Source organism: Lycorma delicatula, chromosome 2 (assembly GCF_047948215.1).
Source record: "Lycorma delicatula isolate Av1 chromosome 2, ASM4794821v1, whole genome shotgun sequence".
Taxonomy (NCBI): domain Eukaryota; kingdom Metazoa; phylum Arthropoda; class Insecta; order Hemiptera; family Fulgoridae; genus Lycorma; species Lycorma delicatula.
Genome location: NC_134456.1, coordinates 136,950,688 through 136,968,077, shown reverse-complemented (window position 1 = coordinate 136,968,077; position 17,390 = coordinate 136,950,688). Strand labels below are relative to the sequence as shown.

Here is a 17,390-nt window from a genome sequence, read left to right as displayed (position 1 = left end):
TGTTTCTTTTTTATTTAATCGTTTTTTAAAATTTATTGCTTGCTGTTTAATTTTCATACGGTTAATTAGATTAAATATTAACTACTTGCATTTTTGTATTTTTAATATTATTGAATTTTATATTATTGAAATTATCAGTTATAAATTTAGATAAATTAATCACTTCAATTTACAATATCTTACTTATATTCTGATCGCATAATTTTCTGAGCAAATACAAATCTTATACAGTGTATCAAAAAAGTGTATCGCCATGTTATGGCGATTTTTCCTTCATTTTCCTTTGTAAAAAATTCTTTTTTCTTTTTTTTTTAATAAAACTTTTTACCTCAAGATCGGATTGATGAATCGTTGTAATACTGATACACCTTTACGTAGATTTAATAAATGAAAAACATTTTGGGTAAAATATATTCACTAATTTCAAAATGACAGAAAGTTCGAAAATAATCAAAATTAATTAAAAGTGGTGAAATGGAAATTCGGGTAAAAATTATGTCATCAATTTTTTTTACAATGACTCGACGTATTTTAAAAAATAATAAGATACAATTTTTTTTGCGATTAACGGCTTTTTAACTTTTAGCTAATAAAAGGTATTTTGATTATAACTAACGATAACTAATATGTAAAGAATTAAAAAATAAACACGGCATCCATTTTGAAATTTGTGAATGTATTTTAATTTTTATAGAAAGTCGGTAAAAAAAGTGTTATAGTAATGATACCAAAGAAATCAGGGGCAGATAAATGTGAAGAATACAGAACAATTAGTTTTAACTACTCATGCATCAAAAATCTTAACTAGAATTCTATACAGAAGAATTGAGAGGAGAGTGGAGGAAGTGCTAGGAGAAGACCAATTTGGTTTCAGGAAAAGTATAGGGACAAGGGAAGCAATTTTAGGCCTCAGATTAATAGTAGAAGGAAGATTAAAGAAAAACAAACCAACATACTTGGCGTTTATAGACCTAGAAAAGGCATTCGATAACGTAGACTGGAATAAAATGTTCAGCATTTTAAAAAAATTAGGGTTCAAATACAGAGATAGAAGAACAATTGCTAACATGTACAGGAACCAAACAGCAACAGTAGCAATTGAAGAACATAAGAAAGAAGCCATAATAAGAAAGGGAGTCCGACAAGGATGTTCTCTATCTCCGTTACTTTTTAATCTTTACATGGAACTAGCAGTTAATGATGTTAAAGAACAATTTAGATTCGGAGTAACAGTACAAGGTGAAAAGATAAAGATGCTACGATTTGCTGATGATATAGTAATTCTAGCCGAGAATAAAAAGGATTTAGAAGAAACAATGAACGGCATAGATGAAGTCCTACGCAAGAACTATCGCATGAAAATAAACAAGAACAAAACAAAAGTAATGAAATGTAGTAGAAATAACAAAGATGGACCACTGAATGTGAAAATAGGAGGAGAAAAGATTATGGAGGTAGAAGAATTTTGTTATTTGGGAAGTAGAATTACTAAAGATGGACGAAGCAGGAGCGATATAAAATGCCGAATAGCACAAGCTAAACGAGCCTTCAGTAAGAAATATAAGTTGTTTACATCAAAAATTAATTTAAATGTCAGGAAAAGATTTTTGAAAGTGTATGTTTGGAGTGTCGCTTTATATGGAAGTGAAACTTGGACAATCGGAGTATCTGAGAAGAAAAGGTTAGAAGCTTTTGAAATGTGGTGCTATAGGAGAATGTTAAAAATCAGATGGGTGGATAAAGTGACAAATGAGGAGGTATTGCGGCAAATAGATGAAGAAAGAAGCGTTTGGAAAAATATAGTTAAAAGAAGAGACAGACTTATAGGCCACATACTAAGGCATCCTGGAATAGTCGCTTTAATTTTGGAAGGACAGGTAGAAGGGAAAAATTGTGTAGGCAGGCCACGTTTGGAATATGTAAAACAAATTGTTAGGGATATAGGATGTAGAGGGTATACTGAAATGAAACGACTAGCACTAGATAGGGAATCTTGGAGAGCTGCATCAAACCAGTCAAATGACTGAAGACAAAAAAAAAAAAAAAGAAAGTCGGTGTAAGTTTGCGCACCAAATATTATAATCCGATTTTCGGGTGTAAATTTTTCATTAAAAAAAATAAACTACCTGACAGAATGAAAAAGGAATCTTCATTCTTTTTCATAATTTTTTTTTATTGATTTCAATATACAGAATCCGGAAACGAATACCTAAGTAAATCTTTTGTTATACTCTGTATTTTAATCAGCTGTTACGTAATCAAACAGACTAGCATCATTATTCTATCGTTAATGAAAAATTCAGCAGGTAAATAAGAACATTACACGGATTTGAAGACTAGATCGTGGATGCCGATGTTCTTTGGCGGTTGGGTTTTAATTAACCACACATCTCAGGAACGGTCGAACTCAGACTGTACAAGACTACACTTCATTTACACTCGTACATATCCTCTCATTCATCCTCTGAAGTATTATCTGAACGGTAATTACCGGAGGCTAAACAGGAAAAAGAAAGGCAAATAAGAACAAATCATTCGTTTACGTGTTCCCGTTACGCTGAATTAAGTTTTTTTTTTAAAAATAATAATCGAATACCAACTGTAAAAATATAAGTTACATTAGTAATTTACTATAACCGAACCGGAGTAAAAATGTGGGAATCATCCGGCGCTAGAGATGCGTGGTCGATTCGGCGTATTTATACTTTTCATGCAATACAAAATAACAGACACCGATGTACAATAGCGAACAAATTAGTTCGAACAAAGGGAATTTTTGTTCTGTTGTAGGGAATTTTCATTATGTGGAAGACTGCTTGCTCTTTGGTGTTTCAGGTTATGTTGATACTTCAAGTACAAACAGAATTAGTGGTTTCTGTGCTTTTATAATCCATTGTAAATTAGTCTTTGGTGACCTTGTGAGTTTCTGTTATAAGTTTGTTATTCGTTTCTAGTTAATACAATGGATATAACCCCACCAAAGCGATTCAAGATTGTTGCTAGTCAAAGATTGTTGACTAAAAGACAAATTGCCGGCGAGTGCAGTGTGGGATTAGGTACTGTAAATGAAATCGTGAAAAGGTTTAGGTAAACAGGTTCCGTCTTTCCAAAGAGAAAAGAAAAATGTGGACGGAAAAAGAAAATCACGTCTACACTGGATCGATTACTAATAAGAAAAAGCAAAATTAATCCACGATTGTCAACTGTTAACCTTAATTGGGACTTGAGACCAGTGGGACTAATTTTTCTGGCATGACAGTTCGTAGAAGATTGTTGGCAGTGGGAAAGATCGCTCGGAAACTTAAAAAAAAGCATTTACTAAAAGGTTAAGACAAAAAAAACTTGAATGGGCTAAGAAACATAAAGAATGGACTTTCGAGATGTGGAAAAAAGTTATTTTTTTCGGAGGAGACTCATTTCTTTATTTAAGAGCAGGGAGTAGCCTACATTCGTAAGTCAGCAGATGAAACGACTACGACGCCAGCACACCTGCAACAAGCTCCCAGCCAAAAAGATATTTTGGGGATGTTTTACACATGAAGAGCAAGGAGCTCTTCATGTGCTTGTGTTAATGTATTAACATATGCCAAATAAAAATAGTCCCACTTGTGCAGAAGAACCCAGAATTCATTTTCCAACAGGACCTTGCACCGTGTTACACGTCAGAGACGTTCTGTATGTTTATTAAAACTTTTCTTTATCGCACTAAAGTGTTTTCGAGTAGTAAAAAATAAATCGGAATAAGAATAAACTATTTCTCTGCACGTTATTATAAACAAAAATATGAAGAGGAGTAAGCAATTATTGATACTTCCGATTATTGATAGCAGTAGTCTCTTGTAGCGTTTTATACAGAGTGTCCCATATAAAAAGCAACGCATCAATCACTCATCCATGAAATTTCAAAAGTCAAGCTTACTCCCCTACTCGTTACTGAAATGGACTCGTCCAACATCTGAACATCGCGGCGACGCAGTATAACACTACCGATAGTAACAACAATGCAATCATAACGTTCAGTGTATTGCTAGAGACAAGATGGTGTTTTCGCTAGATGAACGTGTTTTCATTGTCGAGTCGTACTTCAGTACGAAATCAGCGGTCGCAGTGCAAGATTTGTTTCGCCATAAGTACCCAGATAAACCAGCTCCTAAGAAAACATCAGTATTAAGGTTAGTTGCAAAATTTAGAGAGACCGGTTCTGTTAATAACAAGGAACACAAAAGATCTGCGTCAGTGTTGAATACAGATACGGTCACTGAAATCAAAGACCGAGATTACTCGCCTCGCCAAATAAATCGATCAAACGTTTGTCTGCTGAAATTAATTAGTATAAATCAACTGTTCATCGGGCGACCAAACAATTACGATTACGACCTTATCGCATTCAAACGGTTCATCGATTTCTTGAGCCTGACAAAGAAAAACGGCTACAATATTGTCAACGGTTCCGTCGATTTCTGCGCGAGGGAATTAATGTTATGGATTCGTTGTTTTTCACAGATGAAGCACGGTTTCATTTGGATGGCTACGTAAACAGCCAAAACAGAATCAGTTCTTTTGGAGCGCCGAAAATCCCCGTTTATCACGAAAAACAATTACACCCGCAGAAGTTGGGAGTGTGGTGCGTGATATCGCGGAAGAAAATAATCGGTCCTATTTTTTTCGAGTACACCATTAATGCAGAACGATATCAGGATATTTTATTTCAGTTCATCGCACTCTTGGAAGAAGAAGACAGACACTGCTGGCTACAACATGACGGTGCGACATCGCACTTCGGAGGTTCAACTTCTGATTTCGTTGAAGAATTCTTTGGTAATCGTGTTATCGGTCGAGGCTTGTGGCCACCATAATCTCCAGATTTGACTGCGGCGGATTTTTTTCTATGGGGGTTACCTCAAAGAAAAAGCCTACACCAACAAACCACGAACACTTGAACGATTGAAAGTCAATATTGAACAAGCTGTATTAAATATCCAGCCACAAACTTTGAAAAAAGTTGCAAAAAAACGCTGTAAAAAGATTGAAGCTTTTATTCAAGAAGATGAGGGCCACTTCCAACATTTACTCTAAATGTAAGGTAATGGATGGTAATAATAAAAATTACATTTACATTTACACATGCCTTTTTATTATTTCAATACCTACCAATATAAGGTTGAGTTGCGTTTTATATGGGACACTCTGTAGTTTATATCCGGAACTTTTATCGGATAAAAAAATTATTTTATTATATGATCACGATTCACTTTAATAATAAATGTATTGTCATATTTTAAAGATATCAGTTCTTTTGTATTAGTTTAAATTTCTAAAAATACGTACAATATTTTAAAATGTATAATATCTAATAATTTTTTGTTTATTACATTAATTTTATTTTATTGTAATATTTAATTTACAATAAATACAGAACGACATTGACATTATTGTATTTTGAAATTGACCAATTGTATTTTAAAGAAAAAGGAAATTTCTACATAAAGACAAAAACGGTTATTAAAAAAAGGGAGTTTGTGATGCGCTATAAAAGTGTTAGTCTATTTGTTTTACTTAACTTAATGTTCTTGCAGAATCTATAACGCTGTTCATCGTACAGTTTTCTGCGCGAAGTACAAACACAGAATACGGTAGCGCACTACTCGAGATTTCCTTCTATCGATACCGGTCTCTTAATCACAAACAACGGTATCCCGATCTGTTGTTTGCCTTAGAAATCCCTTCTGTTACACTTTTCCGGCAATAGCTACATAGATATTGCAGCTAGTATACTTTAACGGAGAGTATGTTGATCGGTCAAAATTCTGGATACGGGGGTATTTTGCAAATCTTGATGTTTTATGATTTCCTCTAACCGAAAAATACAACAAAAAAAAATCGATGGAAAATTCATTCTGGAAGGGTTTATGTATGTAAATCTGTATTTTGATATTTCCAAATATATGAGCATTAAAACTTGTAGTTTGCTTCAAGTACTTCGATCTATATCTCGTCATAAATAAATATATTTGAATTTAATCGGACAAGGGGATGAAGTATTTACCGTCGTCTTAAAATTGAACATTTGCATTCATTGAACATTTACATCGTAGGATCTTGAAATGCGATTCGACAGTAGTGCTATATGAGTTGTTTACAATTCAGAAATTATGTAATGATTATTGGACTTGGGTATAATTTCAAGACCGATAACTAAAAACTCATAAATTTTAGAAAAAATATTCGTCTAACTTGTGCTAAATTTTGGCCTCGATCCGAAAGGGAGTAGGACCTTACAGAGATTTTATTATTTTTTTTATATAACTTTAGAAATCGGATTAAACAATATCAAATTAGGCCAAATTATTTAGACGTTAAGACCTTAATTGTATTAAGTTTTAAGCCCCTACAGATTAACGGATAAGGTGGTACCCGTTTGTTAATATTCTTCTGATATAATTTAAGAGATGTTATAATTGTTCACGAAATTTAATTGAAAAATTTCATAATAAGGGGATCACAACGGGATATCCATTTTTAAAGGAGATAAAACACTGCTACAATCGGGATCCTCCCCGAGTCGGTGAAATATCGCCAGAACCTTTAGAAACACCATGTAGAAATCGATTTCCAAAGTTGTTTACAATTTTGTATTTTATAATCGATCGGATTTTATAATCTTTTCTTTATTTTAACCTCCGGGGTCACCGTTTGGTACTGCTTCAGAGGATGAGATGAATGACAAGTTGCATGTGAAAATGCCATGCCTGACCGGGATTTGAACTCGGGACCTTCGAATGAAAGGCCGAGACGCTACCACTCACGCCGCTGAGGTCGCTATAATAGTCATTAATATTAAAAAAAAAGCCTTAACGGGATATTTGAAATAAATATCTGTCAAGGGCGACGCCTGAATACTTATGCGACCCTTTCCCCCCTCGGCTTTTTCTAAATTATCTTTAAAATAAAATGGCTAATGAAATGAAATGTTTTATATTAATTGAAGAATGATGGAATAATATAAGCCTTTTTTCAATATTTTTTTCTCATAATAAAACAAGTTATTAGGTTTTAAACTCTACAAAAAGATGATGTAACAAGTTTAGTAAAAATATGTCTGTCTGTTTTTTGTTTTTTTTAATACGATATTCCACATTTATTAACCTATGAATAGCAACAGGAGCAACCTTGATAAATGTAGGAATGTTCAACAGACATCAACAAATTTCTCTAACCAACATGGATGATAATAATAATAATAATAATAATAATAATAATAATAATAATAATAATAATAATAATAATAATAATAATAATAATAATAATAATAATTATCACAAGCAGACTTACTCAAGGTCGTCTCTATTTAGGACGTCTTTGTTAATTAGTTAAGGAATAAGAGTAAAGTTAATTCGTAAATTCATCTTAAAAAACATATAATAATTTTTTTTTAATGCATCAAAGATGAATGAATGAGCACATTTATTTTATTACTGTATATATATATATATATATATATATATATATATATATATATTATTTATTTATTTTATTAAAAAAGAACGTGTCCTAACTGACTGATAACACAGGTCAACAAAAAAATAATTTGGAACTGAGATAGAAGTAGGTGAATTTAGAAGGTATTTCTTATGCTGAATCTTAAAATGAAATAAGTTTTTCTTCATCACCTCAGATTTTTAGTTGATTCTTTAAAATATTGAGAAACTTCTTAAATAATAGAATACAAAAATATTAATAATAATTACAATTAAAATTCCTATCTTTATTTTGCAGACATTTACGTTTACCTTAATTTCTTTTTTCTTATTTTCCTTTTACGTTCAGTGAAGTCTTTTCTTTTTATCGTCCAGCAGTTGTCACTCATCATAGATTCATCCCATCTGCCTTGATAACGTTGTTCTATCTGCAATAATTGGTGTAACCTTTCTCCTCGTTCGTCGCTGATGTAACCCAAGGGAAAAAATCCAAATGAGAATGTAAAAAATGAATTTTCTATGACATTCCGCAGCGTTAATTTTTGTAGTTCACTAAGAGTTCATTTATAAACTAAACTGATAATGGTTTACAGCTTTTTGTTTCCAAGAAAACTAATAACAACATCTTTGAGTGACTTCCATGCTGCTAGTTCTTTAGGATTCAGTTTGTTGTCAAATATATTTTCACGAATTAATTTTCTTATTTATAGCCCGATGAATGTTACCTCTTTTAATTTGGCTTCACTTAACTGTGAAAAAACCTCAGCTAAATATTTAAGGCCGTCTCTCCAAATTTATCTAAAGATTTTAAAAAAACTGTTCATCAGGCCTAGTTTTATGTGTAGAGGGGTTAAAATAATACAATCTGCTTCGACAAGGGGAATATTGACATTTCCCTTTCCTGGGGTAAACAGATTTCTTTTTGGTCAGTCTTTAACTGCGTAGTGTTTAGCTGTAGTCCAGCTACCCTACGAACATATGGCACTCAAATATTTTGTAAAGCCAGTCTGGAGACCGAGAAGAAGCCCTGTCGCTTTCAGATTAACAATGATTCGCCATGAGTGTTCATCATATTCAAGTGTTTTTTAAATTTTTGTCATACTTTCATATGTTTCTTTCATTACTGCAGCACTTGCTACCAGAATAGAAGAAAACTTATACGAGTTATGCAACAACACTGCCTTTAGTCTTCTTTTTGATGAGTCTATAAATAAACCAATCGTGAATAACATATTCAATGTACAGTTCAGACATTAGCCTCCTAACATCATGGCAGAAACAAATTAAACCATCTCTTCTATAGTATTTCAGTAAATTTTCGTTTCGATTTCTACATACTGAAATTTTAGTACCCTTGTTTAATAAATTTCATTCTTTAAGATATGAACCTAGGAGTTCTGCACGTTGTTTCGACAAATACAAGTCACGAATTAAGTTGCTCAGTTCTGCTTGTGAGATGGAGTGAGGATCAGTATTTGATTCTTCTGGAACGCAATTAATATCTATTGAAGTTGAGGATTCATCGGTTGAGCCTTCTAAGGAATCAGAAATTTCTTTACAAGAAGTTGGAGCGATCGGAATCGGTAAATCAACACCATGAAATACCGGTCTCATAACTGAACAAACATTTGGAAATGCGAAACCGCTTTTATTGTTTGAATTGAAACAAGTAGCATTTGTTAAGCAAAAATGACAGTCATCATAACGGTTAGTAGGCTCTCGCCAAATCATAGGTACCTCAAAAGGTAAATGCACTTTTCTTCCTTTTAACCACCGGGTTAGTTTAACATAGCATCTGATGCATGATACATGTGAGGCCCGGGATTTATCTTCGTTACCCAAGGGGCAATCATAATACTGTTTGTAAGCAGTTTCCAGCAGATTCGTTTTCGTTGACTTCTCTGGTTCTGGTTTTCGTTGACTTTTCGTGGTAAATTCTCCGCAAACGTAACAAAAAATATTTGAATAATTTTTACAAGCCCGATTTTTATTCATTGTAAAATTCAAAATGTTTTAATGAATGAAAGTAAACCGAAATATTACGGAAATACTTACTTAATTATAAAAATAATTACGTTTTACTTTATAAATAATTAATTACTTAAAATACTTCATAAAATTGTTTCACCACAGAGCGCAATAAAAAAGCTCGCGCGCACACGCACACACCTTCTCTTTTTTTCTTTTTTCCTGTTTAGCTTCCGGTTACCACCGTTTAGATAATTCTTCAGAGTATGAATGAGGATAATATGTATGAGTGTAAATGAAGTGTAGTCTTGTACATTCTCAGTTCGACCGTTCCTGAGATGTGTGGTTAATTGAAAACCCGACCGCCAAAGAACACCGGTATCCACGATCTAGTATTCAAATCCATGTAAAAATATCTGGCTTTACTAGTACTTGAACGCTGAAACTCTCGACTTCCAAATCAGCTGATTTGGGAAGACGCGTTAACCACTAGACCAACCCGGTGGGTTACGCACACACCTTGACGTTCAATAAAATAACACCAAAAGTTGTTCTGCCATAAAATTCTTTGATTAAATTTACGGCATCACTTATGAAACAATCTTTATAATTCAGTGAAATCTCCTTATTCGCTTTTCCCGTACTCGCGGTGCAATATTTTGCGATGTCTCTTTTATATTTGCGGCTAAAATTTTCCGTATTCGCGTACAATACATTACATAGTGACATTAAAATGGCGCAGGTAGAGTATAAACGTGAAGAGGTAAAAGATACGATCCCTAGAAAACAGTTAAATATATAAACGCTTACTGAAGGCGTTAAATATCCCGTGATCTATCCAGTTTTTTATAGATGCTGATTCATCTTTGAAAAGAAGCTTAATCTTTCTTTAAACGCGAAATTGAAGATGCCACGCAAGAATGCACAGAACTTCACATAGAAACAACAAGAAAAACAAGAGCGAGACAAGGACAAATTACAAATATTTTTTTTAAATGCAATCACAAAATATTGTAGGTTACTTTTGTAAATCTTCTTTACAGTAATTTTAGTGTTAGTGTATGTAGTACTGCAGTGCTGTTTTCTTGACTCTTTAAGCCGATTACAGAGTACGATTTGAACATTAATACCGTTTTCTAATACAGTACATACTACTGAACGTACTGTATTAAGTTTTTAAATCAAACAGTTCGGTAAGTGCGTACGAGTAAATTAGGAAATATACTGTATTTTGTTAAATATTATTTGTGTAGTTTACCTATGTACTGTACTATACACCAGTGCTTGTAATTAATGTTGTCGTCTGTATTTCATCAATAACATCACCCTAAGTACGCATGATTTTTTTTTTCATTTTATATAGAACCTAACCGTTCTTCCTTAAATGAATATTAGTTCCGTTCTATATTCGCGGCATTTTTACGGTCTCTAACCACCGCGAATAAAGAGATTTTACTGTATGTATATAATAAAACCTTTACAACTAAAGAACACAGCAAGTCATATAGCGGGCGACATATTGCTGTGCACATAGGCTGACGGCTGGCTTATCGCGCTATTAACTATCCTGAAAATGTTAAGATACGTTGATACTACTGTGACAATGTAGGATGTACTGTATACTATGTAAGTACACGGAGCTATACCTGATGTTTTCGTAAAGGAATGACTATCTAACCGTTCCGTCCTATATTTCTATCCCTTTCACACGCAAAGGGCACAGCTACACCAAGAGCTGAACTCGTACTGAAGAAAATTTCATCATATTATATACACGTCTGGCTTGACACGAAATAACATCATTTGACTATTACGTATCAAATATAGATCTACAGCATAATTTACAAAACCCACCGGCTTGGTCTAGTGGTGAACGCGTCTTCTCAAATTAGCTGATTTGGAAGTCGAGAGTTTCAGCATCAGTCCTAGTAAAGCCAGTTATGTTTACACGGATTTGTATACTCTCTCTTTTTCCTGTTTAGCCTCCGGTAACTACCGTTTAGATAATTCTTCAGAGGATGAATGAGGATGATATGTATGAGTGTAAATGAAGTGTAGTCTTGTACATTCTCAGTTCGACCATTCCTGAGATGTGTGGTTAATTGAAACCCGACCACCAAAGAACACCGGTATCCACGATCTAGTATTCAAATCCGTGTAAAAATAACTGGCTTTACTAGGACTTGAACGCTGTAACTCTCGACTTTCTAAATCAGCTGATTTGGGAAGACGCGTTAACCACTAGACCAACCCGATGGGTACAGATTTGTATACTAGATCGTGGAAACCGGTGTTCTTTGGTGGTTGGGTTTCAATTAACCACACATCTCAGGAATGATCGAACTGAGACTGTACAAGACTACACTCATACATATCATCCTCTAAAGTATTATCTGAAAGGTAATTACCGGAGGCTAAACAGGAAAAAGAAAGTAAGCAAGAATCACAATATAAATCAGATGTACGTAAGCAAACTTACAGACGTGTACTAACTTATCTGTATTGTTTGTTCCACGAATGATGGAACAAATAAATTTAGATTTGTAACTTAAGAACGTTACTTAACGGGTTGTTTCGGAATACATATTAAGATTCGGCATATAAAATATTATACAGTACTACTCCCTTTTAAGGCCCAAATTTATGTTGACCGATGTAATTAACGCCGAGGAAACACTATTGAAAATGAATTGATGAAAATTTGTATACGCGTTCTTCTTATTGTGAAACTAAACGCTAAGAAAGAAGATTTTAAGTTTAAAGAGTTAAAATGGAATAACGATGAAATTTACAATTTTTTTTAAATTTCTTCGTAAAAAATTAAGATATCAGCTTGAGTTTTGGTGTGTATAATCTTCATGTGAATATCTAAAAACCAATTTTCTAGATTTTTTTTTGAAATTCGACTTTGAAAGGGGTGAAGAAAGGTAAAAGAAGTTTGAACAATAACTGTAAATTTTCCACATTTCCGACTCTATTAAACGAGATATTCACTTGGGCTTACAAATAATCTTCAGATAAATACCTAGAAACCATTTTCAGGTTTTTAGAATTTTGGTATTTTAAGATGTAAAAAGCATAAACTGTCTTTTAAATTTTTACCGTTTTATGTTACCATTATTGAATCAAACTTTATGAAATCTGGTAACACTGATAATTGGTTTCTAATTCTGATTATGTATTTCGCGAGCGAAGCCGCTACGGGAAAACTAAAAGCTATTATTGGGTTCTGTACTGAACGAACTGTTAATATGAATTAATTTCAATACACGGATAGTTTTTATAAATTGAACAGGTTTTAATTTTTATCATTATTATTTTCACATACACGAGTTTAATGAACACAGAGGAGCTAGACGGGAAGGGCGAGCGAAGCGAGCTCTTCTAAATGTATATTTACATTCGAGTATATATATATATACATATACACACGAATATATTCATCGAATGTCTCGTAAGTCCTTACAAATGAGTTATTAATTATATAAGTTTACATGAAAACAAGATTACACTGCAAAAATTGTTTACAATAAATCTTACTTTAAATTTAAACTTGGATACCCGTTTCGACTGTTAAACAACCATCGACAGTCAACACTATGGAAAAGTATAACTAAATAAGCCGGCAAGTGGTTGCATAACTTTCTGATTTCGCATTTGAAAGATTATTATTTCAATTACGCCAAAGGTTTTTTTTAAAAATATTATAGAGTATTATTATTATTATTACTTAAAATCAATGAAATCGGTTATAAAATACAAAATGGAAAACGAATTTAGTAAACGATTTTAGAAATTGATTTCGGGTGTTTCTAAAGGTTCTGGCGGTATTTCCTAGGCGATAGAGGGCGCCAAACTTAGCAATGTTTACCTCGGGTGAATATTTACATCCTGTTATATGATTTAATATAAAATTTGTTTAACGATATTATAAGAAAACTAATAACATGTGAAATCTGGTACCGCCTTACCGACTTCTCTACAGGGTTCTAAAAACAAGTGCAATTAAGACTTCATGCACAGAAATATTTTTCCTTATTCGGGTGTGTAATGGTTACGCCGATTTAGAAATATTTAGTATAATCTAAGAACAATTATTTTGAAAAAAAATATATTGACCATACCCCCTGTCAATTCAGAGCCAAAATATAGTACGTATTAGAACTTATGTAAATGAATATTTTTTCCAAGTTTATGAGTTTTTAATTATCGGAAATCTGTAAAAAAAACAATTAAGATACTTATATCCCCACCCCTAAGTCCTATCTACATAAAATTTTAGTACTGTAACAATTCACCGAGTACTAATACCACTTTCAAGTATATATCGAATTTGAAGTTCCTACGATGCCCCCACAAAAAGTTGAAATTTTAAAATAGCGGTAAATAGTCGTCTAGTACGAGTAAACACTCATCTCTTTGTCCGATTAAGTTTGATATTTAATGGCACTCACGCCCCATATATAATTTAATTTCAAATTTTTAATGTTCTTTCAATCCGGAGACATTAAGCAAATTACTGGGCAACGAATACATAAAACACGTACATCATGCCGGAATTTTCACTTTTTTTTTGTATATTTTTCGGTTGGAAGGTATCTTGAAACGTTGAGATTTGCAAAAACCTTCACACTCAAAATTTTGACCGTAACTTTTCCATATAGTTATGTCCGCTACAGCAGCTATATAGCTATTTTTGACAAAGAAAAAAAAAAGTAATAAGAGAATAAAAACAAAGAATTAAACAAAAATAAATAGTACTTACGAAACTCTACACAATAAAAGAATTATTTTTAATCACTATTTTAGAGAAAAAAAAATAATACCAATAGCAATAGCCTTGTAAGCGATCCGAACAGAAAGGATAAATTTAGTTTAAAAATACATAAACTGTTTAAAATTTCCAAACAAGACTGTCTACGATGAATTAGCCACGCCTCTTTCACTCATCGAGTTTATGAATGCAGCATGAACCTTTTAAATTAATCAAATATATATCCCCTCCCATCCATGAACAACATTTTAATGGTAGGGAAGAAATCAGTATATAGGTCTTAATGATTAAGTAGTTTTACAAACGTACTTTTTAATAAATTTAAACTTCAAAACAGCCTATTGCCTTTTTGTTATTACTCCGTCAGTGAAGTTTATATAATAATAATAATTAGAACATTTTTTGCTTCCCGTTCAACGTGTACACAAATATGTGCTCATATAATTTTCATTAACGCCTTTTGAGTTGTGATTTATTTCGTTTTTTTTTTTTTTATCTTCCTTTATTTACTTTAATATCATTTCACGCACGAGTATTTATATTTTAAATAATTAATATGAGCTTTAATTACATCTAATTATTTTATTTCATAATTAATGGTTATTTTGTGATGCTGTTTTCTTCAATTTATCAGAGTTTATCTATCTGTTTACTCAAATACCGGGTTAATTCCTTTATTTATCCGCGGAGTCTCATATCTACTCGTTCCTATTGTGATCTACATGACTTACTGTTATGTACCTACCAGAATAAAAGATGTATTTATCGGTTAATGTTCCGTACCATTCTTTAGAAAAATAAACTAATTGGATAAGTGAGAAAGTAAGAATCCCGATTCCTGTTTACATTATTTAAAACCATTTTTTCAAAAAAAGTAGATTCACAGGAGATGACGGGCTGCATATGATTTCTGTGGTGTTCTATGTATTTATAACGAGACGTGTTCTTTTGTTCTAGTTTGCCCTATCTTTTTTTTTCCTGTTTAGCCTCCGGTAATTACCGTTCAGATAATACTTCAGAGGATGATATGTATGAGTGTAGTCTTGAACAGTCTCAGTTCCACTATTCCTGAGATGTGTGCTTAATTGAAACCCGATCACCAAAGAACACCGGTATCCACGATCTAGTATTCAAATCCGTGTAAAAATAACCGACTTCTAGGACTCGAACGCTGGAACTCTCGACTTCCAAATCGGCTGATTTGGGAAGACGCGTTCACCACTAGACCAAGCCGCTGGGTTTGCCCTATATACCCTAAATTGTATCAACTGCATTATTAAAAGTGGTGAGGAGTACACCAGGCACAAGATAGGCAGGTACGTTATTCAAATACTTTAAACTGAAAATATATCTTACTTATGCGTTACTTTAATCGGTCTTGATCGATCAAAAATATTAGTCTATAAAAATCTTCGTTACGGTAAATATTGTTAGTCGTCAAAGAACTTTATAAGCGTAAACATAGAGACCAACAATAGTGTTGAAACTGTTAATACTATAAGGGAAAGAATAGTGTACCGCCAAAAACAAAAACCCGCAAGCTGAACTTCAAGCGGCATTCAGAGCTGCCGAGATTGAAGATCAAATAAATGAGCGTCGATGGGCTCGAACTAAACTTTAAGTGCGCGAGCGAAGCACACGGGTAGTCGCCAATAGTCTATTGAATAAACCGTACGAAAATAAATAATCGTTTTATTCTGACCGGTAAATAAGCAATGTACATAGATCATATCCTTATATGATCTATGTATATCGCATAGATAAATATGCCACTCACAGGTAAATAAATGGAACTGCCCCGGCATGTGAATTAATGGTTCCAGGGTAATCGTGATAAAACCTTGATTAAGAAAAACTACACAAAATTTAAAATTAATTATAAAAAATAAAAAAATAGACCTGATTAAGTCCATATTATCGTTTAAAATATAAACTTCTAAAATAATATCAAAGTAAATTCATATCGATAATAGATATAAAAATTAACTACAAAAAAAAATCACAATTCAGAAGGAATTAATGAAAATTATTTGAGAATATTATACGTACACGCAATGAGATGCAGAAAATTCAGATTTTTTTAGTTTTGTTTTTCAATTAGCATTATTTAAAACGTCATACAGTATTATTGTTTTTTTTCTAAAAAAAAAAATATTTTTATAATTTTTAAAAATGGCAGAAAGGCTCCTGCAAAGCAACAAGTAACAATTGAAGAACATAAGAAAGAAGCCGTAATAAGAAAGGGAGTCCGACAAGGATGTTCCCTGTCTCCGTTACTTTTTAATCTTTACATGGAACTAGCAGTTAATGATGTTAAAGAACAATTTAGATTCGGAGTAACAGTACAAGGTGAAAAGATAAAGATGCTACGATTTGCTGATGATATAGTAATTCTAGCCGAGAGTAAAAAGGATTTAAAAGAAACAATGAACGGCATAGATGAAGTCCTACGCAAGAACTATCGCATGAAAATAAACAAGAACAAAACAAAAGTGATGAAATGTAGTATAAATAACAAAGATGGACCACTGAATGTGAAAATAGGAGGAGAAAAGATTATGGAGGTAGAAGAATTTTGTTATTTGGGAAGTAGAATTACTAAAGATGGACGAAGCAGGAGCGATATAAAATGCCGAATAGCACAAGCGAAACTAGCCTTCAGTAAGAAATATAATTTGTTTACATCAAAAATTAAATTTAAATGTCAGGAAAAGATTTTTGAAAGTATATGTTTGGAGTGTCGCTTTATATGGAAGTGAAACTTGGACGATCGGAGTATCTGAGAAGAAAAGATTAGAAGCTTTTGAAATGCGGTGCTATAGGAGAATGTTAAAAATCAGATGGGTGGATAAAGTGACAAACGAAGAGGTATTGCGACAAATAGATGAAGAAAGAAGCATTTGGTAAAATATAGTTAAAAGAAGAGACAGACTTATAGGCCACATACTAAGGCATCCTGGAATAGTCGCTTTAATATTGGAAGGACAGGTAGAAGGAAAAAATTGTGTAGGCAGGCCACATTTGGAATATGTAAAACAAATTGTTAGGGATGTAGGATGTAGGGGGTATACTGAAATGAAACAACTAGCACTAGATAGGGAATCTTGGAGAGCTGCATCAAACCAGTCAAATGACTGGTTGAAATAGTTAATACTGGTAAAATATAGTTA

At 32.8% G+C, this 17,390-nt stretch overlaps 1 protein-coding gene across 3 annotated transcripts in view; it reads right to left on the bottom strand.

Moving 5' to 3' along the window:
* The window catches only part of LOC142319241 (lipopolysaccharide-induced tumor necrosis factor-alpha factor homolog), a 99,462-nt gene that overhangs the window by 43,904 nt on the left and 38,168 nt on the right, over positions 1-17,390 (bottom strand). The window contains exon 1 of one of the 3 annotated variants that reach the window (XM_075356286.1): positions 14,273-14,409. The exons of 1 other annotated variant lie outside the window; for it this stretch is intronic. The gene's annotated coding sequence lies outside the window, so the exon portion shown is untranslated. Of the gene's footprint in view, positions 1-14,211; positions 14,410-17,390 lie in introns of those variants that run through there. One more of the 3 variants, XM_075356287.1, reaches the window with a different exon arrangement.